The 26,754-nt window shown below is 41.1% G+C and overlaps 1 long non-coding RNA gene across 2 annotated transcripts; it reads left to right on the top strand.

Moving 5' to 3' along the window:
- Positions 1 to 1,061: 1,061 nt before the first annotated feature.
- LOC131448955 (uncharacterized) lies at positions 1,062 to 12,735 on the top strand. Of its 2 annotated transcripts, none has more exons than XR_009234238.1 (3): positions 1,062 to 1,131; positions 12,316 to 12,423; positions 12,663 to 12,735. It is a non-coding gene; the product is annotated as an uncharacterized LOC131448955 (long non-coding RNA). The 2 variants fall into 2 exon arrangements; XR_009234237.1 differs by lacking the exon at positions 1,062 to 1,131 and adding an exon at positions 1,149 to 1,305.
- The last annotated feature ends 14,019 nt before the right edge of the window (positions 12,736 to 26,754 follow it).

Raw genomic sequence — 26,754 nt, 5'->3', positions numbered from 1 at the left:
ATTTTTTGGGGGAGAGAGACTCTGCCCACCCCTGCTATGCTCCCTCAGTCACGTCTGATAGTTTTAATGTGAAGGACAATAACGTGACGTACTGCAGCTTTAACAGTCAGCGATCAATAACTATCTTCATTGATCACATGACTCTGTGTGTGTGTGTGTGTGTGTCATCACCACACACACACACCCTGCTCCGTGTGATGTGGGATTACATTGTTATGTAAGATCAGTGGATCACACACACACACACAGGATTACAGCTGTCCTCGTCACTATTCTGGACCCTTTGAATCTTGACTCACGTGTCCTCACATGTCCTCACGTGTCCTCACGTGTCCTATCCTCGTGGGTTCAGAGGACACAAAGAGTCACAGTTTCAACAACTCGTCCCATGTTTGGACACAAAGTTCCAGGTCTTCACCAGGTCTTCACCAGGTCTTAACCAGGTCTTCACCAGATCTTAACCAGGTCTTCACCAGGTCTTCACTAGGTGAAAAAGCCTTGTTTGTGTGTCACAAAGTGAGGACCAGACAAAATGTCCTCACTTCCTCAGTGATCAGTGACCAAGTTTTTGGTCCTCAGAAAAATACCCATACAAGAATACACACACTCAATAACCTTAACCATAACATTATTCAAATCTTAGTCCTAAATTGAACCAGCTCCCCAAGACTGAGGTTCTGCCTCATTAGGACCAGGTTTTGGTCTCCATGATGACAACTGGTCCTGACAGGGTGAGTGTTTATGACACGCACACACACACACACACACACACAGTAGAGTGGTGAGAGTGTAATCCTGCAGTTGGACACTAGATGTCTGTGATTTGACAAATAAAACTACTTGTAGTTGATGTCCAACCCTCTGATTATATCAATTATAATTCCCCCCCAGCCAGCAAATCAAGCCCAAACATACACAACATTGATCCTACGTCATCTCAAACATTTAAGTACTGACAATAACATCAATAAATATTTGATATTCTAGTTTGCACATGATCATCCCCCAAACCCCCCTCCAGTACTGTTCATATGGCTTGTTCTTCTTTGTGACGCACAGCGCCCCGCCCCTTTAAATGTCTGTGCGTCGGGTTGTTCGTCTGCGCCCCGGAAACGACGTCGCTACACGCAGGTGAGTGTTTTGTTTGATCCGCCCACACGAATCCTCTCTCAGACCGGAAGTCGCTCCCGGCGTTCGGTTGGCCACCCTGAACGCCCGGCTCCCGCTCCGTGTTGCCGCGGCATCCCGTGGCCAGGACACCCAGTTCTCCACCGCGCGTGCCCTGCTCAGAGCGCCGCGGTAACGGTCAGCCGCACCGGGGTTTACGTTTACGTTGTTAAGATAGCGCAAGCGTTAGCTTAGCATGTGGCGTTGACATTAGCCTCTCAAATCAAGCTGAAAATGTAACATCCGTCCATGTTTTGTCCCGTGTTAGTGTTGGTTGGGTGTCTGCGCCCTCTGTGACGTTTCTCTCTAATGATTGCACTAAAGTACTGTTTTACATCCAACTACACTGACACTAAAGAAATAAAATGCACTTCATAAAAGTGACACTCTTCAAATACAGTTTCTCCAAACGTGTGTATTATTTTAGGTAGTTATTATCACGATAATCCATGTCCAAGAGTCCATTTCCCCGGGTGAGATGTTTTTTATTCGTTATTTGACACTATGAACACACTGACCTCCTAGAGCTTTTATTTTGGTACTTCCGGTTAACGGCATTTTGAATTTGCGTATTAGTTAGTTTCGCCTGAAACATGTAGATTTAACATTTAGATTTAAGTTTAGATTTAACATTTAGATTTAGATTTAACATTTAGATTTAACATTTAGATTTAGATTTAACGTTTAGATTTAGATTTAACATTTAGATTTAAAGGTGACATTGAATGCTTGTATCGCACATATATGTTAGTTATGGAGGTCTACTTACATATATTAACTTGTTTCATGGTCACATATATGTTAGTTATGGAGGTCTACTTACATATATTAACTTGTTTTCATGGTCACATATATGTTAGTTATGGAGGTCTACTTACATATATTAACTTGTTTTCATGGTCACGTATATGTTAGTTATGGAGGTCTACTTACATATATTAACTTGTTTTCATGGTCACATATATGTTAGTCATGGAGGTCTACTTACATATATTAACTTGTTTTCATGGTCACATATATGTTAGTCATGGAGGTCTACTTACATATATTAACTTGTTTTCATGGTCACATATATGTTAGTTATGGAGGTCTTCTTACATATATTAACTTGTTTTCATGATCACATATATGTTAGTTATGGAGGTCTACTTACATATATTAACTTGTTTTCATGGTCACATATATGTTAGTTATGGAGGTCTACTTACATATATTAACTTGTTTTCATGGTCACGTATATGTTAGTTATGGAGGTCTACTTACATATATTAACTTGTTTTCATGGTCACATATATGTTAGTTATGGAGGTCTACTTACATATATAAACTTGTTTTCATGGTCACATATATGTTAGTTATGGAGGTCTACTTACATATATTAACTTGTTTTCATGGTCACATATATGTTAGTCATGGAGGTCTACTTACATATATTAACTTGTTTTCATGGTCACGTATATGTTAGTTATGGAGGTCTACTTACATATATTAACTTGTTTTCATGGTCACATATATGTTAGTCATGGAGGTCTACTTACATATATTAACTTGTTTTCATGGTCACATATATGTTAGTCATGGAAGTCTACTTACATATATTAACTTGTTTTCATGGTCACATATATGTTAGTTATGGAGGTCTTCTTACATATATTAACTTGTTTTCATGATCACATATATGTTAGTTATGGAGGTCTACTTACATATATTAACTTGTTTTCATGGTCACATATATGTTAGTTATGGAGGTCTACTTACATATATTAACTTGTTTTCATGGTCACATATATGTTAGTCATGGAGGTCTACTTACATATATTAACTTGTTTTCATGGTCACATATATGTTAGTCATGGAGGTCTACTTACATATATTAACTTGTTTTCATGGTCACATATATGTTAGTTATGGAGGTCTACTTACATATATTAACTTGTTTTCATGGTCACATATATGTTAGTTATAGAGGTCTACTTACATATATTAACTTGTTTTCATGGTCACATACATGTTAGTTATGGAGGTCTACTTACATATATTAACTTGTTTTCATGGTCACATATATGTGTGAGTTATGGAGGTCTACTTACATATATTAACTTGTCTTCATGGTCACATATATGTGAGTTATGGAGGTCTACTCACATATATTAACTTGTTTTCATGGTCACATATATGTTAGTTATGGAGGTCTACTTACATATATTAACTTGTTTTCATGGTCACATATATGTTAGTTATGGAGGTCTACTTACATATATTAACTTGTTTTCATGGTCACATATATGTTAGTTATGGAGGTCTACTTACATATATTAACTTGTTTTCATGGTCACATATATGTTAGTTATGGAGGTCTACTTACATATATTAACTTGTTTTCATAGTCACATATATGTTAGTCATGGAGGTCTACTTACATATATTAACTTGTTTTCATGGTCACATATATATGTTAGTTATGGAGGTCTACTTACATATATTAACTTGTTTTCATGGTCACATATATGTTAGTTATGGAGGTCTACTTACATATATTAACTTGTTTTCATGGTCACATATATGTTAGTTATGGAGGTCTACTTACATATATTAACTTGTTTTCATGGTCACTTATATGTTAGTTATGGAGGTCTACTTACATATATTAACTTGTTTTCATGGTCACGTATATGTTAGTTATGGAGGTCTACTTACATATATTAACTTGTTTTCATGGTCACGTATATGTTAGTTATGGAGGTCTACTTACATATATTAACTTGTTTTCATGGTCACGTATATGTTAGTTATGGAGGTCTACTTACATATATTAACTTGTCTTCATGGACACGTATATGTTAGTTATGGAGGTCTACTTACATATATTAACTTGTTTTCATGGTCACATATATGTTAGTTATGGAGGTCTACTTACATATATTAACTTGTTTTCATGGTCACATATATGTTAGTTATGGAGGTCTACTTACATATATTAACTTGTTTTCATGGTCACATATATGTGAGTTATGGAGGTCTACTTACATATATTAACTTGTTTTCATGGTCACATATATGTTAGTTATGGAGGTCTACTTACATATATTAACTTGTTTTCATGGTCACATATATGTTAGTTATGGAGGTCTACTTACATATATTAACTTGTTTTCATGGTCACGTATATGTTAGTTATGGAGGTCTACTTACATATATTAACTTGTTTTCATGGTCACATATATGTTAGTTATGGAGGTCTACTTACATATATTAACTTGTTTTCATGGTCACATATATGTTAGTTATGGAGGTCTACTTACATATATTAACTTGTTTTCATAGTCACATATATGTTAGTTATGGAGGTCTACTTACATATATTAACTTGTTTTCATGGTCACGTATATGTTAGTTATGGAGGTCTACTTACATATATTAACTTGTTTTCATGGTCACGTATATGTTAGTTATGGAGGTCTACTTACATATATTAACTTGTCTTCATGGTCACGTATATGTTAGTTATGGAGGTCTACTTACATATATTAACTTGTTTTCATGGTCACGTATATGTTAGTTATGGAGGTCTACTTACATATATTAACTTGTTTTCATGGTCACGTATATGTTAGTTATGGAGGTCTACTTACATATATTAACTTGTCTTCATGGTCACGTATATGTTAGTTATGGAGGTCTACTTACATATATTAACTTGTTTTCATGGTCACATATATGTTAGTTATGGAGGTCTACTTACATATATTAACTTGTTTTCATGGTCACATATATGTTAGTTATGGAGGTCTACTTACATATATTAACTTGTTTTCATGGTCACATATATGTGAGTTATGGAGGTCTACTTACATATATTAACTTGTTTTCATGGTCACATATATGTTAGTTATGGAGGTCTACTTACATATATTAACTTGTTTTCATGGTCACGTATATGTTAGTTATGGAGGTCTACTTACATATATTAACTTGTTTTCATGGTCACATATATGTTAGTTATGGAGGTCTACTTACATATATTAACTTGTTTTCATGGTCACATATATGTTAGTTATGGAGGTCTACTTACATATATTAACTTGTTTTCATGGTCACGTATATGTTAGTTATGGAGGTCTACTTACATATATTAACTTGTTTTCATGGTCACATATATGTTAGTTATGGAGGTCTACTTACATATATTAACTTGTTTTCATGATTAAAAACCTCCTAATCGCTGCAAACGAGCCGATCAAAATATCTCCTCACTGACACTCTTGTCAGACCAAAACCACACCCCCAGAACGTGGACTGTGTTGTGATTGGCCAATCAACGAGAGCTTTTCCACTGTCCTGTGATTGGCCAGGTAACTGGAAGTGACGTAATAGCTACGGTGGTGAGAGGAGTGGTGAGGATTTCTGATGACGACATCAACATACGGAAGTGCCGATCCGCTTCGCAGAGCCCAGGAAAACAATACAACACTATTTTCTCAGCAGTGGCTGAACTGTTTGTTCTGAAACTTTAGGGTTTCATAAACGAGGTAATGACGAAGATACACACACAAACGCAGCGTTAATTGGAGCTTCGGGTCTATGTCGCCTTTAACTGAACCTTTGGAATGACCTGTAACTCAAAGAACACACAGAAATGATCAGAAAGAGCCAAGTCCTTCACCTCAACACCTTTAGAGAGAACCAGATCCAGAGTGTGTGTGTGGGCCCTTTCACATGTGTCAAGTATAGCAGAGCGTTCTTTAGCATTACTGTCCATGAAGATGGCGCCTGTGTGTATGGCCTGCCGTCTGTCTCTCCCAATGCTTTGTGTGTTTGTGCTGTTTGTGTCACTTTTAGCTCTGAATGTCAACTCTCTGCTGGTGTACGATCGCCAAACTCTACTAAATGTTTGACTACAAACGAAAGATTTAGTAAATTTCGATCATCATGGTCATAAAACCTTGCCTCCGCTCCTATCGGGGATCCCTACTTACCTTTGCCGCGCCCCTGCTTCACCTCCGCGGCGTAAGCGCACTCGCCGCCGGGGAAAACGCAGCGGTCGGCTGGTAAGGCTGAAGGCCTGTCTGCGTCTTTCGTCAGATTGTAGGATCAACTTTTCCCGGCGCTCTCCCCGGCTCCACTTGCCTACGGACGCCAGTGTAATTCCTGTCATCGGCCCGATCCGAGTGTCTCAGCTCCGTGGTCGCTGCGCTCTTCGTCCCTGCTGGCGCGGGGTGAATCTCTGCAACCTGCAGCCTCTGTATCGGGCTCCCCGGACAGCTCACATCGTTGACCCGCCGGTTCCTACCAGGATTGGCCTGGCAAATGCTAGATCGCTAGCGAACAAGACTTTTATCTTGAAGGATTTCTTCTCATCCCGAAGTTTGGATTTTCTCTGTGTGACTGAGACGTGGCTGAGTGTTGGTGAGTCCAGTGCTTTCGCGGATCTTTTACCCCACGATTGCGGCTATTTGAACTCCCCGCGGATGTCGGGCCGAGGAGGAGGAATAGCAACTGTTTTTAAAAGTCATTTTAAATGTAAACAGATTTCACCATCAGTCTCGTTTACCAGCTTTGAACTGAGTTTATTTGAGCTGGGTCGCTCTCACAGTGTTGTGTGCTGTGGTCTGTCGCCCTCCCAGATACAATAAGGACTTTTTAAATGACTTTGCTGATTTCTTGGCTGAAATAATGCCTAAATATGACCGTGTCCTTATTGTCGGAGATTTTAATGTTCATGTGTGTTGTCCTGAAAAGCCAATGGCTAAGGAATTCCTGCACCTCATCGACTCTTTTAATTTTGTGCAGTCTGTTTCTGGACCCACACATGAACGTGGTCACACACTTGATCTTGTCTTGTCATATGGTTTGCCTGTTTTTAACTTGGAGATTTGTGATGCGGTGTTTTCTGATCACATGCCTGTGTTATTCGAGGTTGCTCTTGCCTGTAACACATTTAAATCTGGCGGCGCTGCTCCTCGGAGCTGTCGTATTTTTAACCCTTCCACTACTGTTCAGTTCTCGGCTGCTTTTAATCAGGAGTGTGTTTCTCCTGGGTCTGTGTGTGATACAGAGGAGCTGAGCTCATGGTTTCACTCTACCTGCCAAACCGTTTTGGACGCTGTGGCTCCACTAAAAACCAGGCAGCCTAAAACTAAGTCTGAGCCCTGGCTGAACGAAAGGACTCATGCTGTCAGACGCGAGTGCCGTAGAGCAGAGCGCAAGTGGAAGAAGGACAAACTCCATGTGTCGTTCCAAACATTAAGAGACTGCTGGCGTCACTATCAGACAACCGTGAAAGATGCTAAAAGAAACCATTTCTCTGACATTATCCTGTCAAACAGTCACAAGCCCCGTGTTTTGTTTGACACCATTAACTTGGTTCTTAATGCTCCACAGACTGCCTGTATGGAGGCCTCCACCACTGTTTGTGAGGACTTTATGCACTTTTTTATTGACAAAGTCTCTTCTGTTAGGGCTTTAATCTCACCTCCTGCATATGACCCCTCTGTCTCTGTTCCCTGCACGGCTGTTTTTAACCAGTTTGAACCCGTGACATTGTCTTTTTTAAAGGAGGTTGTTGGTCGGCTGAAGCCCTCAGGTTCTCCAAATGATGCTGTCCCTCCTCGACTATTTAAAGAGGTTTTCCACACTATAGGGCCATCTATTATTCTGGTTTTAAATAGCAGTCTGTCCACAGGTGTGGTCCCCAAAAATTTTAAACATGCAGTAGTGCAACCTCTTATCAAGAAACCTGGTCTAGACCCTGCAGTTCCTGCAAATTTCAGGCCCATCTCCAAACTGCCTTTTATCTCAAAAATCCTTGAGAAGCTAGTCCATGGTCAAGTAATGGCCTTTTTAGAGGAAAATAATATCCTTGAGGTTTTCCAGTCCGGTTTTAAATCACTGCACAGCACCGAATCAGCACTTTTAAGAGTTTTTAATGATATCTTTTTAGCTACTGACTCTGGTGACTGTGTAGTTCTTGTGCTTTTAGACATAACTGCTGCATTTGATACAGTGGATCACAAGATCCTGATCTCACGTCTGGAGGAGCAGGTGGGCATCAGGGGCACAGCTTTGGAGTGGTTCAGGTCATACTTGGCTGATCGAACTTTCTGTGTCAGCCTCGGTGACTCGACATCCTCCTCGGCTCCTCTCACCTGCGGGGTCCCACAGGGCTCAGTTCTGGGCCCCCTTCTTTTCTCTCTATATCTGCTCCCACTTGGCTCCATTCTTAGAAAGTATGGCATCTCGTTCCATTGCTATGCAGATGACAGTCAAATCTACATGCCTATTAAAAAGAACGAAGTTAACTCCTTTAAAATTTTACTTCAGTGTCTTGATAACATAAAGGCCTGGATGACTCTGAACTTTTTAAGTTTTAATGACAAAAAGACTGAAGTGATGGTGTTTGGTGGCACCACTGGGACCCCCCAAGTAGATCTGGGCTGCCTGGCACTGCTTTTAAAACACACTACCACAAATCTGGGGGTTAAAATCGACTCTGATCTGAAGTTTGACAACCAGATCAGGTCTGTTGTTAAATCCAGCTTTTTTCAATTGAGGCAGCTGGCCAAAATAAAGCCAATTCTCTCGAGGCAACATTTTGAAATGGTAATTCACGCCTTTGTCACCACTCGGCTGGATTACTGCAATTCGCTTTATGTGGGGGTTAGTGCGTCCTCCGTTGCCCGTCTTCAGATGGTACAGAACGCTGCCGCACGTCTTTTAACTGGCACACGTAAATTTGAGCACATTTCCCCCATTTTAGCTTCACTCCACTGGCTGCCCATACATTTCAGGATCGATTTTAAAATGATTTTATTTGTTTTTAAATCCCTGAATGGTCTTGCCCCGCCCTACCTCTCTGAGCTTCTACATCCATACTCACCCGCTCGCTCTCTCAGGTCAGCTGATCAGCTGCTCCTGAGTGTGCCTAAAACTAAGCAAAAGCTCAGAGGGGATCGTGCCTTCACTGTCGCAGCTCCAAAACTTTGGAACGATCTGCCACTGCGCATAAGACAGGCCTCGTCCTTGTCTGTTTTTAAATCCCTCCTTAAAACCCACCTTTTCTCTTTGGCCTTTGAAACCTCATGAGACGTTTGGTTTTTTATTTATTTTACATATTTTAATTTGAATAGAATTTATTGTTTTTTGTTTTTTGTTTTTTTTTATTGTATGGCTGCTAATTCTTATTGTGTTTTATGATTCTAATTTATTTTAAGATGTTTTATCTCATTTTGAACCTTTAATGTATAATGCCTTTTATTTATTCTGTACAGCACTTTGGTCCATTGTGGTTTGTTTTAAGTGCTTAACAAATAAAGTTGGATTGGATTGGATGTTATTGTCTATGTGAATGTTAAAATGATAAAGACAAGTTGTAGTCAGTGCAGATAACTGATAGCAGTTCAGCAAACTCATCAATGAATTTTCCTGAGTATCTTTGTGAGATATTCAAAAGAGCTTAAATCACCTAATTTCCTTGCACTGAAATACAGATTTAAAGATGGCAGCAACTCCCCCGCCCTTCTTGCCAGTTCAACACTTGTTCATAAAAGTGAAATGTGCTGCCTCATTAAGAATAGTACCACAGCTACATTCAGTCAGCCATGTTTCACTGAGAAGTAAATCTAGATCATAGGTGATAATGACGTAGAGCTAACCTTGTGGAGATAATAGGAGACACTGGTATATTTCCACGTTGACATGCTATACTTAATAATTGAATAATTTTATTTCTCACCAGTTTAACCGTTCTTCTGTTACCTGTCATCACAGGGAATGAGCAGGGTACCTGAACACAGTGTGGGGAAAACATTATTGGTATCAGTATTACAGCCTGGACCCGGCACCTGTCAGTCACACTCAAAGATGATATGATTCAAAGGAGGAGGCGGGGCTTGGTGACTTTTGGGTGATGGTTTTTTCCTGCGTGGTGGAATGGGAGGGGCTGGACGAGGAGGGCGGTTGAGGGGAGAAAAAAATGGGATTTGGGCGTGGTGTGAGTTGGATTCTGACATTGACAAGATCATTCACCCTGTCGGTGAAATCCAGAAGTGGGGAGTCCAGACTGAGTGGAGAGAATGAAGGGCTAGGTGGGGTCCTGAAGGGTGAAAGTTGGGAGTCTGGGGGAGACTTCACTTGTTGGACTGTTTGGGCTGGGGGAGACTCCTGTTGGGTTGTTGGGGCTGGGGGAGACTCCTCATGTTATGTTTTTGGGGCCTGTTGGGTTGTTGGGGCTGGGGGAGACTCCTCATGTTATGTTTTTGGGGCTGGGGGAGACTCCTCATGTTGGGTTGTTGGGGCTGGGGGAGACTCCTTATGTTGGGTTGTTGGGGCTGAGGGAGACTCCTCATGTTGTGTTTTTTGGGCTGGGGGAGACTCCTCATGTTGGGTTGTTGGGGCTGGGGGAGACTCCTCATGTTGGGGTAAGGATGATGATGTTAAAGCCTCTCTCTGGGTGTGTTATCTTTCATGGTCAGTCCTTATTTCAGGCGGTAGCCATTCTTGTCCAGGAAGCTGTCTTCTCTGTTGTTTTGGATTGTCTCGCCTCTTGTCCTTGGCAGATCATTCAAATCCTGTTTCAATACCTCTGATTGTGGCTCCTGTGTGTATGACAAGAGAATTCACTGTTGGATGCTCAGCAGTGATTTCCAGAATTTTCTCTGAGATGTCGGACACCATGTCATTGGTTAAACAGAGTACTTTGGTGCTTTTGTTGCTGCAAAAGTATTTCATCTCATTCACAACTCCGTCACCCACTTATCAGCGTTTGAGGCCCAGTGGTTTGCTCTATCTGCAGCCTTGTAGTACATGATTTAGCCTCATCCCTTTCTCTGGTGCTGGAAGATGACCTTTGTTTTGGGGAGTCAGGGTCTAAAAGTGGAGCAAATCTGTTATGTAGTATAATCCCTTCTTGGGTCGGTTTGCTTTTACTTTTTGTTATAACCACAGTCCATGGCTGTTTTCTCCTCTGTGTTGGGGTTGAAGAGACCCTCTTGTGCGGTGGCAGTGCAGGCCACTCAGTTTCATCACGAGTCTCCGGGTGCTGGGTTCTGCCTGTTAACCGTCTTCCCATATCTAAGGGAAGCGATTTATCTTCACGTCATTTATGCTTTGGCTTTGCACCAAGAGAGTTCCAGGGAGGACTGCTGGTGGATTTACTGCCTTTAACACCAGCTTCCTGCTTCTTGGTGGTGCTAATTAGCGGTCTGTTAGCCTGCTCTTGTCCACTGATTTAGGTCATTGTTAGAGTGGTTTAATTTCCATATTGACCATTTACCCCCACGTTGACTTCCAGTCGCTGCATTTTTATCTCCAGTATTGCTATCTTCTGGAGAAGTTTGTGGTAGTCATCTGTGAAAAAAGGGTGGCATCCTGCTGCTAATTAGCTTAGCTTAGCTGAGCTCCTCAATCCCAGTCACTATAGTGCTGCTGATAGGCCACACTCACCAAGTAAAAGAGTTTAAATAGATGAAGCTCCCGGTGATATAGAAGTACCCACAACCTGCTTTCAATATGTTTTGTAGCAAAAGGACAGGATTGCAATGGAGAAAAAAGAAAGTAAAGTGAAGAGCGAAGCAGTGCACTCTCTTCAAGAGAGGAGGAGCTCTGATGAAAAGTGACGATGCAGGGTTCCCACACATTGGTTAACATCAAATTCAAGTTTCCAGGACCAATTCCTTCAAATTCAAGGGTCCAATGTGCTGACACAGTTTAAGATGGGAGGCTGACTTATAAGTCATTGTCAATTTCATTGGTGAGCCAGAGATCTTTGGCATCATTTAGCCTCTCTTGCTCACGTCACATGCTGATTGATAAATATGACTCCACGGAACTAATTTCCATGACCCATGTCTGTTAAGGATGATTTTCAAAAAGGGCATTGAACTTTTCTTTTTTTTTATAAAATTCACAAATTTTCAATGATTTCAATGACCTGCGGGAATAATGCTCCAGGTTTAAATGAATCTGTACAGAATCAGAAAATGAGCAACACTCCGCACGAGAGCTTACTGTGCTTCTCAACACACACACACACATTACCTTTGTTTGCAAATATTAATATTGATGAGTGCAATAAAGGGCGGGGTCACATGTGATCTAAGGACAGGTAAGTGTAGATGTGAGCTAATGAACTGTTGTGGTGTATTCTTTCAGTCAGTGCTGTGGGAACCTCACAATCCTGCAGTGCTAGTGGCAGCGCTGCAGCTGTGAAACCGTCTGCTCACAGCCACAGAGCTCGTCTCGCTAAACCCCACGGCCACGGTGAGTGTGTGTCGCTGTGCAACAGCAGTGGTGTGTGTGTGTGTATAAAAGAACTCACTGATTTTCACAATAGAAAGTGAAGTTTGTGTAGTTCTGTAAACACCAGTTAAATGTCGAGTCAGATCAAGTAAAGAGAAAAGTGACAGATGCTGAAAAGGTTTAAGAAAGAAAGGCTAACTCGTTACTCTTTCACGTTCATGTGCTCATGTGACAAAGACTTTGTCCACTGTGTGTTGCAGGTTGTGCTAAATGTGTTGCACTGGAAGAGCAACTAAAAATAAAGGAGGAGGAAATCCAGAGACTGAAAGAAGGGGGGGCTTTTAAAAAAAAAAAAAAATGATATTGCGATATTATGACGTCAATAATATCCACAATAGCGATATTTTCAATTTAACTTCACTTTTGAAGTGAAGTGCTATGTTTAGCTGCCCCTGCTAATAATGCTGTAAGAAAACAAGGCAGTCAGAGATGGCTGACTTCACCACATTCACGCCACTAGCCTCTGGCGCCCTCTGCTGGTCATACTGACAAGTGCAAGTGTGGAAGCACAAACAAACAGACACACTGAGCCACTGATAAAATACTGGGCCAGAATGAAGAGAGTGTCTCCAAACATGACACTGTCAAACTTTAAATACAACTTTATTTACATTTAGTTTGTGTTCATCATATCAAAGAGGAATCTTATCATTCGCATTTATGTTAAACTGTTCAAAGGAAATCTATTCAGTCAAAGTTACTCTTTCACGCTTCATGTGCTTCGTCCACTGGACTCCACTGGATTAAAGCTGTGCTGCAGGTCGTGTCGCTCTGGAAGAGGAAGTAAAGATAAAGTCTGAGGAAATACAGAGATTGAAAGAAGGTGAGGTTTATTTTATGATATGTATATGTATATGTATATATATATATACTGAATATATATATGTATATATATATATATATATATATGTATATATATATATATATATTACTGTTTGTTGTTTGTTTGTGTTCCAGATCAGAGAGGAGGTAAGTCATGACTCTGAGCTCTACTCACTCTGCTGCTGTTTGAATCATTAACTAACTAATAAAACCAGGTTATGAACAAGACTTTTTCATCATTACATTTAAAACTAATTGAAGCTTGACTTAAATCTTTGTTGACAAGTGACCATATTTTCTTCTTTTTCATGTTCACAGGTCAGAAAGGCGACCAGAGAGGAGGCGACAGAAACCAGAACCAAGGCGATTACTGAGCTGAAAAGTTTGTGTTTAATAAAGTGAATGAATAAAGAGTGAAGTCACTTTTCCTTTTTTCTAAGGCTGAGGCAGGAATATTCTCATTATATGTATGACTCATTATAGACATATATGACTCATTATAGACATGTATGACTCATTATAGACATGTATGACTCATGTATGACTCATTATAGACATGTATGACTCATTATAGACATGCATGACTCATTATAGACATATATGACTCATTATAGACATGCATGACTCATTATAGACATATATGACTCATTATAGACATGTATGACTCATTATAGACATATATGACTCATTATAGACATGTATGACTCATTATAGACATGCATGACTCATTATATACATGTATGACTCATTATAGATTAGCATGACTCATTATAGACATGCATGACTCATTATAGACATATATGACTCATTATAGACATGCATGACTCATTATAGACATATATGACTCATTATAGACATGTATGACTCATTATAGACATGCATGACTCATTATAGACATATATGACTCATTATAGACATGCATGACTCATTATAGACATATATGACTCATTATAGACATATATGACTCATTATAGACATGTGTGACTCATTATAGACACATATGACTCAATATAGACATGCATGACTCATTATAGACATGCATGACTCATTATAGACATATATGACTCATTATAGACATGTATGACTCATTATAGACATATATGACTCAATCCCCATCGACATCCGGACAGTGGAAAGCCTCCACATCTTCCGCCGCCGACTAAAAACACATTTCTTCCGACTCTACCTCGACTAAGACGATAACGACGACGACAAAAAAAAAAAATTAAAAAAAAAAAAAAATTAAAAAAAAAAATATATATATATATATATATATATATATCGCACTTATGACTAGCACTTCATAGTTTGATTTACTTGAAGCTCTTACTTACTTCTAGCTCTTAATTGTACCCAAATGTTTAAATGCACTTATTGTAAGTCGCTTTGGATAAAAGCGTCTGCTAAATGACATGTAATGTAATGTAATGTAATATAGACATATATGACTCATTATAGACATGTATGACTCATTATAGACATATATGACTCATTATAGACATGTATGACTCATTATAGACATATATGACTCATTATAGACATATATGACTCATTATAGACATGTTTGACTCATCATATACATATATGACTCATTATAGACATGCATGACTCATTATATACATATATGACTCATTATAGACATGTATGACTCATTATAGACATGCATGACTCATTATAGACATATATGACTCATTATAGACATGCATGACTCATTATAGACCTATATGACTCATTATAGACATGTATGACTCATTATAGACATGCATGACTCATTATAGACATATATGACTCATTATAGACATGTATGACTCATTATAGACATATATGACTCATTATAGACATGTATGACTCATTATAGACATGTATGACTCATTATAGACATGTATGACTCATTATAGACATGTTTGACTCATCATATACATATATGACTCATTATAGACATGCATGACTCATTATAGACATATATGACTCATCATATACATGTATGACTCATTATAGACATGTATGACTCATTATATACATATATGACTCATTATAGACATGTATGACTCATTATAGACATGCATGACTCATTATAGACATATATGACTCATTATAGACATGCATGACTCATTATAGACATATATGACTCATTATAGACATGTATGACTCATTATAGACATGCATGACTCATTATAGACAAATATGACTCATTATAGACATGTATGACTCATTATAGACATGTATGACTCATTATAGACATATATGACTCATTATAGACATGTATGACTCATTATAGACATATATGACTCATTATAGACATGTATGACTCATTATAGACATATATGACTCATTATAGACATATATGACTCATTATAGACATGTATGACTCATTATAGACATATATGACTCATTATAGACATATATGACTCATTATAGACATATATGACTCATTATAGACATGTTTGACTCATCATATACATATATGACTCATTATAGACATGCATGACTCATTATAGACATATATGACTCATCATATACATGTATGACTCATTATAGACATGTATGACTCATTATATACATATATGACTCATTATAGACATGTATGACTCATTATAGACATGCATGACTCATTATAGACATATATGACTCATTATAGACATGCATGACTCATTATAGACATATATGACTCATTATAGACATGTATGACTCATTATAGACATGCACGACTCATTATAGACATATATGACTCATTATAGACATGTATGACTCATTATAGACATATATGACTCATTATAGACATGTATGACTCATTATAGACATGTATGACTCATTATAGACATATATGACTCATTATAGACATGTATGACTCATTATAGACATATATGACTCAATATAGACATATATGACTCATTATAGACATGTATGACTCATTATAGACATATATGACTCATTATAGACATGTATGACTCATTATAGACATATATGACTCATTATAGACATATATGACTCATTATAGACATGTATGACTCATTATAGACATATATGACTCATTATAGACATATATGACTCATTATAGACATGTTTGACTCATCATATACATATATGACTCATTATAGACATGCATGACTCATTATGTACATGCATGCCTCATTATATACATGTATGACTCATTATAGACATTTATGACTCATTATATACATATATGACTCATTATAGACATGATATAACCTAAGATATAACCTTCCGGCGCCGACGCGAGTGGCAGCCTTTCTAGCAGCTCCGAGTGTTTCACTGTTGTGAATTTCTCTGTGAGATGAATAAAGTATCTATCTATCTATCTATCATGACTCATTATAGACATGCATGACTCATTATAGACATACATGACTCATTATAGACATGCATGACTCATTATAGACATATATGACTCATTATAGACATGTATGACTCATTATAGACATGCATGACTCATTATAGACATATATGACTCATTATAGACATGTATGACTCATTATAGACATGTATGACTCATTATAGACATGTATGACTCATTATAGACATATAGACATGTATGACTCATTATAGACATATATGACTCATTATAGACATGTTTGACTCATCATATACATATATGACTCATTATAGACATGCATGACTCATTATATACATGTATGACTCATTATAGATGGCAAGTGTACTTCAACGTCATGGTTTCCCACACTTGATAAGGGAAGAAAATAGACCAGACTCAGGATTTCACTCTCTTTCTTGAGTTTATTGACCAGTAACGAAGTGGTGGTCGTTGTAGGTGAAAACCCTTTAAACATACAAAATAAAACAATTTCATTAAATAAATAAAGTTCTATTGAAGTACAGTATTTAAATAAACAATTCAAATGAATATTCCCACATTTAATTCAAACATTTAAATTAGGCAAATACTGTATAAATAAATTAAATAAACTAGTTCCACTTTTTAGAACCATTGCCCTTAATCAACCTGACATTTTATATTTTAACCAAGATTATTGTACATATTTATCATGACATTTTCAATTACCATTAACCGAAATTAAAACAATCCAGGCGATTTTAATATAAACATAATTATTTCTTTTTTATACAAACAATAAGCGCACGGCGCATCAACATCAGTCCATTTCTGTCCGGAAAAGAGCTGCGAGCTTACCGGTAGCCTCCTTGATCCTTTCTGCTTCCATGCGTGTTTTACTCCTGTGGTTATTCAGCTTTCGTTTCTTCTGCTGCCGTTTGTTGCGTTGCAAGCTACTGACTGAATGCTCACTCCTTATTTTGTTCCGGGGTTTCTGCCGTGCGTTCCTAATGAGTGCGATTGTGATCACCTGTTGATGCGTTGCGGAGCCGTGCGCTCGCTGTTGCGCGCATGCAGTTGCGAGCCCGTCGTCACATGCACCCGCTCGTAGGCAATACCCGGCAGATCGGCGAAACACCTCCCACTCGATCTTTGCGTCATGGCGTGACATGGAAAGATCGCACTTCTCAGGCGAGCTGGTGCTAGTCGACTTGATCCTCTGTTGGGATGAGGACGATGAGACGCCGCACGTCCCGATGCAGTATGGTACCCTGGCAATCCTTTTCCTTCGATCCGGACACAGGTTTTGGAGTCTTTACCTGGACACACCCACTCGGAGAGACCTTCACGTGGACATCCCGGACGATGCCTTTGGGATCTGCATTCACACTGATGACTCTTGCTAGCTTGAATTGCCCTCTCAGTGCATTCTGGTCGCAGAGCCAGATGATGTCTCCAATGGCAACGTTCCTTTTTTCAGTATGCCACTTGTTGCGGATGAACAGGTTGGGACCTGCAAGTTGGCTCCAGGACTTCCAAAAGTGGCTCACTTGCATTTGCATTTCTTGTAGCCTTTTGAAGGGGTAAGTGGTGTAGTCAAATGCCTTGAAATCTCCACTCTGTGTGGCTCGACCAAGCAACAGGGTGTTCGGAGTGATGTATCGTACACGGTCTTCACGGCTCTGGACTCTGGCATCGATGGGCCTTTCGTTGGCAAGGTTGGCAGCTAGCCTGAGCACTGTCAGGAATTCACTGAAGGTAAGGCCTTCTCCTTTACCAAGACTTTGGAGAGCTTGTTTAGTGATCTTTACAGCAGCTTCAGCAGCGCCATTTCGGTGAGGTGAATCGGCTGGAAGGATTCTCCACGTCCAGTCGGTACCATTCTTGCCAGCATATTCTTCAAGTGAGTCGTTGTTTTGTTGTCTCAGGTAAGTATACATCTCTTCCAGGACAGGTTTTGCTCCAATAAAGTTCATACCTGGATCGGACCAGATCTTTTGAGGATGCCCTCGGACAGAAGTGAACCTCTGGTAAGCAAGAAGAAAGCTCTCTGTTGATAGCGTGTTTGCCAGTTCGACATGGATAGCTCGACTCGACATACAGCAGAAGAGTACGCCCCATACTTTCATGCTCACTCTCCTCTTGACATCATCTTTTACTAGGTATGGTCCAAACAGGTCGACAGACGTGAATTGAAATGGTGCAGCCGGATTCGTCCTCTCTTCAGGTAAGTCTCCCATTATTTGCTGACAGGTTCTTGCTTTAGCTTTCTTGCAAACGATACACTTGTCAACGACTTTTTGGGCAATAATTCTTCCTCTGATGACCCATGCTTTGTTTCGCATCCGCAGCAAAGTTCCTGCCACTCCTTCATGCCCCTCACTGTGTGCTTCTCGGGCTAGGAGAGTGGAGATCCAGGCCTGGAAAGGTAACAGGGGAACAGCTCTATCGTCCTCTTTGAATGTCTGGATCCTGCCACCACACATCAGGAGTCCGCTTGCTTGGTCCTTGTAAACGACCAGTCTGTCAGTTGTTGTGTTTGGAAAGTGTACGCCCTCTTGTGCTGCAAGGCATAGAGTCCGGAAGACATCTTCTCTTTCCTTGGCCGTGATGACGCCAGATGAATGTTCTGCCTCCCACTTTTCTTGATCTCCAACCTTTGCACACAGGAACCTCTCCACTGCTCTCCAAGTCCATGCTATTGCCCCGACCAGCTGCCTTAGACTGCTGAAGCGCTTTTCATCCAATAGCTTTTGGACTGCTGCTACTGCCGTTGGTCTTCTGGACTTGGACTCTGTCTCCTGGATTGTGATTTGATCTTGTGCTTTCAGTTGACTTCGGGTGAGTGCTGCGACAAAAGTTTTCTTCTGTATTTTTGTGATATTGTCTCTTGCTTGTGCGGCAACATCTTTTGCTGATTTTTTCGGCCACTCACTCTCAGGAAGCTGAAGGAACTTCGGACCCGACTGCCACTCGGATTCCTCAGTTAGGTCATCAGGACTGGCCCCTCTGGTGATGATGTCTGCAATGTTCACCGACCCTGGGATCCACCACCAATCTCGAACGTCAGTGCTGCTCTGGATTTCGCCAACTCGGTTTGCGAAGAAGGTCTGGTAGCCATAACTTTCTCGCTGTATTGCGCCCAAGATGGTTTGGCTGTCGACAAGATGGTACCACCTCTCCACATCGATTCGGCAGTGTTTCTGGAAGTACACCCATAGTTCTTCAGCCGAGCTGCAAAGACCGCTCCACACATCTCTGCCTTCACAGGGTCACCCTTGTGGTCAAGAGGAGTCAGCTTGGCCTTAGACTCAACTAGCCTCACGACGACATCATGGTTGCGACTCCATCTTAGGTACAGCACAGCGCCATAAGCATGCTCACTGCCGTCAGAGAATGTGATGGCACATGGTCTTCCTCCTGGATCTGGTGGCGTGAGAGCTCTGGTGAATCGGAGTAGGCTCAGATCAGCATACTCTTGGAGGAGCTTTATGGCATCTTCTCTGAGTTCTTTGGACAAGGCAGCATCCCAGGTGTCTTCTATGTTGTACATCACTTTTGCTTCTTGAAAAGCTCTTCGGATCAGGATGGCTCCCTTCTGTTTCGCTGGAGCCACAAGGCCGAGTGGATCATAAAGACCAGAGACTTGGCTTAACAGTTCTCTTCTAGTGAGTGGGTCTGGGGTTTGTTCTCTCACTTCTTCTCTCAGTAAGTCCTGGCCGAGGCGCATTTTTCTCCTCCTCTTGGAGAAGTTCACTGCAACCATGACATGTAGCTTGTCGTCTTCAATGGTATAACCGAGGCCTAGGGCTTTGTTATCCTCTTCGGTGAGCTGGTTCGGCAGAATCATGGTCTTTGACTCCATTTTCTCACCTCTTCTCCCTTTCCTCCCACTTTGATCCGAGTAGACCCAGGGCTTCATGAAAAATCCTCCTGCTTTAAGGATCTGCTCAATGTTGGATGTGAGACGCTTCAGGTGGTTGAGGTCATTGTGAGAAGTCAGTAGATCATCGACATAGGCGTCTTCCTCCAGCACACGTTTCTCCTCTTTGAAATGGCTGAACGAAGGCAAGTTGGCGGTCTCTCGCATGGCGACTTGGGCTATACAACCAGCAGGCTTGTCTCCAATGTTGACTCTTGTTATGGCAAAATCTTCGATCTCAGCATCTTCAGTGTCACGCCACAGAAACCGGTGCAGGTGGACCTCTCTTTCCTCCAGCCAGACAGAGTTGTACATCTTGCGGATGTCACCAAGGGCAGCAAAGATACCAGTTCGGAACCTCAGCAGGACACCTCTGATCGGATTCAGGACGTCGGGACCTTTGATCAGCATATCGTTCAAGCTCAGGCCTCTGTACTTCTGGCTGCTGTTCCATACTAGCCTCACTGGGGTGGAGACTGAATGTGGATTTGGTGCGACCAGGTGACTTATGTACCACACTGGCCCAGTCCAGCTTTGCAGAACTTCTTGGGACAGCTTCACTGCTGCTTTGCGATTCAGCATTTCATGGACTTGTGAAGCGTAGGCCATCTTCCATTCTGGTTCCTTCGCCAGCTGCTTCTCCATTCTGTAGAATGTGGCTTCGACCGCTCTCTTATTGTTCGGTATAGATGCTGGATCTTCAGTCCATGGATACTTAGTGTGCCAGTGTGGTTCAGAGCTGTGATGGTCTCCGTTCACGTATGTCAAGCCATCTCTCACCATCTCCATCTCTCTTTCTTCCGCCAGCGTCATTTCTTTCCCTCCGGGTTGGCAATTTCCGCAACGACATCCTCCGCATCTCGGCTCACAAGCGGCTCCAATGCTTTCCCATTTCCACCACTTCAGGAAGTCTCTGCTGCTAGTGGCTGTATTGGACTGGGTCAGATGTTTGGGAGACTGACAGGAGACTGGATCCTTAAAGGTGAATTCAGTATATTTGACTGCTGCAGTTCTCATGGATCTTGCAAAGTGCGTCTTTGACGTATGGGCCCTTAGGGTGACTTTTTCAAAGAGGTCCGGGTGCGTGCCTCCAACGGTCTTGCCAAGCGGGCCGTCCCAGAGCACCAGGTCACCGACAGAACAAACTTTCTGGGGTACCAGCTGCCCTTCTTTGTGGCTGATCAGAAGTTGTATTTCCCTCGGTCTTGCAAGGTCTTGGAGAGCAACATCTGGGAAGATTTTTTGCAACTTGGCAGCTGGAACATGTCTGTGAACTTCAGCAATTGTATCAAGTCCATAGCAGATTAGTTGATGTGACTTGAGGGTCCCTCTTGGTGTGCTGACACGTATCCTGAGGAGGTAGCGCTTTGTTGCGACCGACACCTTCATCCCTCCAACACCGTAAACCACCAGCGTCACGTCTTCATTTCTCAGGTTCAGCTTGCTCGCAGCTTTGTGTGTTATGTAGTTCGTGTCTGATGCCAGGTCAACGAGGGTCCCGATCTTTTGTCCATCGTTGGCAGTGACGTCGAGGAGCATTAGGATTACCGGGTACTCGCTTAAGAAGTTCTCCTCCAGAAGGCCTCGCTCTGCTGCAGTGGAGTTGTATGCCCTGGACGCTATATTGCAGAAGGCGTCTTGACATAGCTGCGCCAGCTCTGGTGTAAGTTTGGAGAGGAACTTTTCTTGAGTCTCTGTGTATCTTTTGCCCTCGGCGCTCACTGGACTTGATTTGGGTGTTCGTTGGAGCTGGGATCTGGCAACTGGACAGAGAAGGTAATGGTGTTGGTCTTTGCACTCAGAATTCCCACACAGGTAAGTTGTTTTCTTGCAGTAGTCGTCGTTGTGGACTTCAAGGCATCGCTTGCAAGCACCAAGTTGTTGTGCTGCGTCCCTCTTCTCCGATGGCTTGAGGTTGGTCCTAAACTTTCTGCAGAAGTATAATTTCTTTCTGTGCTTTGGGTCACCACAAATGATGCAGCCTACTGTTTCATTGCTGGACTTGGTAGCTTTTGTTCTGGCGTGCTTTAGGAACTTGGTCTTCTCCTTGGCGGGTTCGACGACATCTTTTAACTGATCTAATTGTTCATATATGGACTTCTGTGATTTCAGATACGTGATAAGCTTGTCAAAGCGGTTGTGGCGGTTAACACCATTTCCTTCAACAGCAGCATAGGTGAGCCAGTCTTTTTTTAAAGTCTCTGGGAGCTTGCCCTCAATGGCTTTGGTCACCATCGGGTTCTTTATGGCATCTGCATTGTCCAGTTCACTTAGATCATAAAGGGCTTTTTCCACAGTTTGGATGAGCTCTATGACCTTTCTTGGCTGACCACTCCTGACTGACGGGGTTGCTTGAAGCTCTTCAACAATCTCGAGAGCGATGTTGGCTTGATTCCCAAACCGGTTCTCCAGGATTTGGAAGATATCGTCTGATGAGTTGTATGTTGACAGGCATAGATCTTTGGTCATCTTCTCATCGAGGCTATCAAGCAGTTGAAATTTCTTCACTTCTTTGGAGCCAGTCGGTTCACCTTGCTTCTGTAGAGCCTCCCATTCTTGCCTCCATCTGTAGTAGCTTCGCTGGTTGCCAGCAAACTTCGGTAGGGCTGTGGCTTTTAGCTTTATTGCTGCAACTGCACGGCGGCCTGGGGGTTCCTCTTCAGTGTCCACTTTTATCTTTGCTGCTTTGATGAAGGCGGCCTTCCGCGACACCAGCTGGGGAAGGTGCACCTCAAGCTCTCTTAGACGGGCATTGAAGTCTCTTTGCTCTGCAGACGGAGCCCAGCGGTTCCAGTTTTGGTGCGCTTCTTTTGCCTTCTGCACCAACTTTTCAAAGTGAGACATATATGACTCATAATAGACATGTATGACTCATTATAGACATGTATGACTCATTATAGACATATATGACTCAATATAGACATATATGACTCATTATAGACATGTATGACTCATTATAGACATATATGACTCATTATAGACATGTATGACTCATTATAGACATGCATGACTCATTATAGACATATATGACTCATTATAGACATATATGACTCAATATAGACATATATGACTCATTATAGACATGTATGACTCATTATAGACATGCATGACTCATTATAGACATATATGACTCATTATAGACATGTATGACTCATTATAGACATGCATGACTCATTATAGACATATATGACTCATTATAGACATGCATGACTCATTATAGACATATATGACTCATTATAGACATGCATGACTCATTATAGACATATTTGACTCATTATAGACATGTATGACTCATTATAGACATGTATGACTCATTATAGACATGCATGACTCAATATAGACATATATGACTCATTATAGACATGTATGACTCATTATAGACATGCATGACTCATTATAGACATATATGACTCATTATAGACATGTATGACTCATTATAGACATGTATGACTCATTATAGACATATATGACTCAATATAGACATATATGACTCATTATAGACATGTATGACTCATTATAGACATGTATGACTCATTATAGACATATATGACTCATTATAGACATGTATGACTCATTATAGACATATATGACTCATTATAGACATGTATGACTCATTATAGACATGTATGACTCATTATAGACATATATGACTCAATATAGACATATATGACTCATTATAGACATGTATGACTCATTATAGACATGTATGACTCATTATAGACATATATGACTCATTATAGACATATATGACTCATTATAGACATATATGACTCATTATAGACATGCATGACTCATTATAGACATGCATGACTCATTATATACATATATGACTCATTATAGACATATATGACTCATTATAGACATATATGACTCATTATAGACATGTATGACTCATTATAGACATGTATGACTCATTATAGACATGTATGACTCAGTTAGATAAATGTGTCTCTTGCTCTCTGCGGCTTGTGAGAAATACAATGTTGCACTTGATCGTCCTAAGATTAGCTGAAATCATTCAAATCAACATTCAACGATATAATCTTTTTTTATTAAACTACTTTTTTCATCAGTCTCATCTTCTCCATTTAACCCTTATCAGGATTATAATCCCTGTGAGGATTAAGTGCGTCTCTTCAGTTCCTGTCTCATAAGGTGTCGCTCTTTCTGGATTCCCTGCAGCACGATTCTCAGAGTGTCGTCCACTTATATACGGCGTGACCTCCCTGAGCTGGAGAGACCGGTCTGTGAGGTCAGCTGATCCGGCCGGTCTGTGAGGTCAGCTGATCCTGCCCGGTCTGTGAGGTCAGCTGATCCTGCCCGGTCTGTGTGGTCAGCTGATCCGGCCGGTCTGTGAGGTCAGCTGAACCTCACGGTCTGTGAGGTCAGCTGATCCTGCCCGGTCTGTGTGGTCAGCTGATCCTGCCCGGTCTGTGAGGTCAGCTGATCCTGCCCGGTCTGTGAGGTCAGCTGATCCGAATTCTAAAGAAGAAGTTATTCTTAGAAGTATTTAGCTGCCACAGTGAAACAAGTCACTACGGAGAATCAATTGATCCAAGATGGAGTGTTCTCAACAAGAAGTCCAGGTTCTGGTGAACCTAGTTGCCCAGATGGGACCTTCATGGCTGGCTACATTCGGGACAGATGGGATCAGTGGAAAGTCGTGTGCCTTGCCGCACTGGATGTCGAGGATGTCGAGGCTGCGCTCCGACGTCTCCACAACCCTCGAGCACGTGAAAAGCATGGAGAAGCAAAGCGAGGCGAATGCTACGGACGAGATGGATGACTAAAGGGAGAAGAAAAAAACCTCTATTGATCGGATTATTTTGGGACTTTTGGGACGTTGAACATGCCAGGCAACAAGTGGAGACTGTCACTCACGACGGAACATCATGGACACACATGGAGTCTGATTTGTCTAGAGCTAGACTACATCTCTGAGTGCTACATGATGCTGAAACATGTTTTCTTTGTCAAATGTCATAAAAAAAAAAATAAATAAATAACTATGAAATGTATGATGATAATGGTGGCGGGACTAGATAAGCTTTTGCTTCTCCCGCTTTCCCTTTCGGTTATGTGTATTGTGTGAACTGCACTGTTGTGTGATGAGTGATCTAAATGTCATGACTGAAATAAACATATAAATAAATAAATGACTCAAATGATCTGAAAACTTTGTTCAGGACAGAGAAATATTTACTTCAGGTTTATATTTGTATTCTCTGTTGCTATGTTCCGCTCAAATGCATTCTGGGATACATGGCTTTCTCAAGTACGCTCAAGTCACCACCCGATGCATACTGGGAAAAACACTTTCGAGTTTGAGAACCGTACTCGCTGCTCACGGACTTGAGAACTGGAACAGAACCTGGACTGAGACTGATGACGTTTCACACGTACGCACAAATACGCACAAGTACGCACAAGTACGCACAAGTATGGATATTGAGAGAAGGCCTGTGTGTGTGTGTGTGTACTGCCCCCTCAGGACACACGTGGTATTACACAGAGACTCAGCCTGAGACTCCTCTGTTTTCAGGCGATAAGACACTGATGATGTCACTTCCTCCTCAGAGACCACACATACACACTCACACAAACACAGTCAGTAGTTTTTTGTTTTCTGAAGGGATGGATGTGGTGTAACCATGGTAACCAGGGAGTTGCCACAGTAATGCAGATGTCTGTTTTTTTGGATTAAAGCGGCCATAGCATGGTCCTGTCTCACTTCTATGTGAGATATGGAGGTGTACTTACAAACCTGAAGTCTTTTTATGGTCAAAATGTCCTCGTCGCTGCAAACGAGTCGATGGAAATGTCTCATCACTGACGCTCTCGTCAGCCGCGCTCAGCTCAGACCAAAACCACACCCACAGAACAAGGATTGTCTTGTGATTGGCCAGTTACCTGGAAGTGACGTCATTGGCACGTCAGCTCTCAGACCCACAGCTCCCCCTCTGGAAAGGCGGATGCACCGCGAGCAATGATCAAAACATTGATGAATGTTGTAATCTCTTACACATTTGATCCAGAGTCTGACCCAGAGTCAGTGACACTGTGACAGTGAAAGACTGCTGCAGGACGCCTGGAGCTTGGATAACATTGTGGTTACTGACAGGATAAACACACATACAAATGAAACACGAGTGTAGCTGACGTTTGGTGCTGTGTCCTGCTTTATATTGAAGGAGAAGAACTACTCTGGTTGTAGCTGCTGAGTGTATCGTTTGTA

This window comes from Solea solea, chromosome 21 (assembly GCF_958295425.1).
Source record: "Solea solea chromosome 21, fSolSol10.1, whole genome shotgun sequence".
Classification (NCBI taxonomy): Eukaryota; Metazoa; Chordata; class Actinopteri; order Pleuronectiformes; family Soleidae; genus Solea; species Solea solea.
The sequence above is the reverse complement of the archived record's forward strand: the minus strand, read 5'-3'. Positions and strand labels throughout refer to the sequence as shown.